Genomic DNA, 2,103 nt, shown 5'->3' with positions numbered 1-2,103 from the left:
AAGAGACCGCTGCACGTTTCCAGCTCTGTATTACCTCGTTTTGGCAGGAGAAATACTTGGAGTACGTGGCGTGAAAGGGTTAGATGCTGTGTTCTTGTCCTTTACGAAGTGAAGGAGTAATTACTGCTGGGGAAAGCAAGGCCTTTGGTCGGGGGGAAGAAAAGAAAGAAAAGGGAAAAAAACCAACCCCAAACTAAAACTAAGGTTAAGGAGTCGGTTTCAGAACTGTGTATGTTGGAGAGTCAAATTTTGAACTAGGTGCAAGGAGGGAGTCTGTCTGGCAAGGATAACCTGAGGGGCATTGGCACTTGTTTTCCGTAATTTGTTGATAAAACTTGGTAGATTTTATCTGTGTACGTAGTCCCCTAGTGAAAGGGAAGCGGCGACTCGTTATAAAAGACCGAAAGGCAGTATTTTTGCTGGAAATAACAAGCACAATTTCACTGGCTTCCACAGTGCTTCCTTCCTTCGTACAGTCACGAGAATCTCAGAATTTAGAGCAGTTTGCAAGCGAAGATGCAGTCCCAGGTTTCTGTGCAGCAAAGTGGTTAACTCCATCTCAGGAGGGTGAATGTATTGATTAAATCTTCCCCCCCCCCGCCTTGATTTTGGTACAGTGCAGATTTAACTGACATCTCTTCAGGTGTGAATCTTCTGTTTTAATACCTTTCAAATTTTTTTTATTTTTATAAAATAACTGAAAAAAGAACCAAAAATCAATGCAGAAATTTCATATTATAAATGTTCCCTTGAATCAAAATTTTTATATGACCATTTAAAGTTTGCTATTTTTTTGAAAGAATAAAAAAAAGAAGAGAGACGATGTAAAGGGCCTCATTTCCCGTGGTACTAGATGTATGTTGAGTAGTTTGTATGCGTGGTGCCTCCAGTGTGTAAATGACACTGGTGGTGCTGTTCGGGTGAGAGTAGCGCTTGTGATACAAAAAGCGGACACAGAAGTACCCTCGAGTGACTCTTCAATGCCTCCACGGCGTAGTAGAACTTACTACGTGGATTGTAAGCGTCGCTTTACGTTACTCGAACGCCGAGGTTTCCCGTAGGTGCGTGTAGTTGAAATACGTTGTATGTATCGTGCTAACGTAGTTGAACATTTGCATGACGCTGTGTGGCGACGCCACTTTAAATTAAGCCTTAACGAAATGATAAATGGGTCAGATTTTTCTCCAAGTATGCAAAAATACTGTGTAACGAGAGCAGGGCGTTCCTGCGAGGCTCAATAGCAGAAGAGAAACAAAGGGAAACTTGTAGATCCGAATACTGTGACTGACCTCTTTAGGCACCGGCTGTCGCGCTTGCTCTGCGGAAACTGGGCTTTGGGGGTTTCGGGCGGTGCGCCGAAAACGGGCTGTCTCAAATCTCAGCTCTTTGGGTTTTGTTGGTTTTTTTTTTTTCATTCGACATATTCTCCTCCCTCCCCCGCTAGGAAGTCTCTGCCTGAAGGAGGATTGTGATTTAAGGCTGAAAGCTGTTCTTGAGTGCTGTGCTTGCTGCAGATAGTGCCATCATTTCCACTTCTTACGACTGACATACAGTCCTTAAAACATTGTGAGTAGAGGCAAATGAAGTGTTGGGGACCCGGCTTTCTTTCTTTGGGTTTGGATCTACCTCATGTAAACAGTTGGGTGCTATTGACTCAAATTGTCGATGAGATTGGCAACAGCGACCAAACTGCAGGTGACGACTGGCCTCCGCGGAGGCGGCGCTCCGTGAACCAAAACCTCTGCGTTCCGTGTGCGGAGACAACCGCATTGTATTTGAGTTCTATTCTTCGTGCCTTTGTGTTTTTTCCCAGTGCATAACAATCAAAAGTCGTACTCCTAATTAAAAACAGCGAACGAATTTTAACCACAAGTAACAACAACAAAAAAAAGAGCCACAAAAGATAGCTTTAGTAAATTATAAAGTACTTTTCAGTGTGTCAGGTCACAAAATGTACAGTGTCACAGCAGAAGTACCCAGCAAAGAATATTCCGAGCTGTAGAATCCCGACCCCCGATACCTCCATCTCTGTATCCGTCCCTGTACGCGCACGCACACGCACAGACCGTACCCAGGGGGTGTGCGTGTGTCTGGAGAGCAGGC

This window comes from Buceros rhinoceros, unplaced genomic scaffold, assembly GCF_000710305.1.
Source record: "Buceros rhinoceros silvestris isolate BGI_N320 unplaced genomic scaffold, ASM71030v1 scaffold38660, whole genome shotgun sequence".
NCBI lineage: Eukaryota > Metazoa > Chordata > Aves > Bucerotiformes > Bucerotidae > Buceros > Buceros rhinoceros.
Note: the sequence above shows the minus strand (reverse complement) of the source record.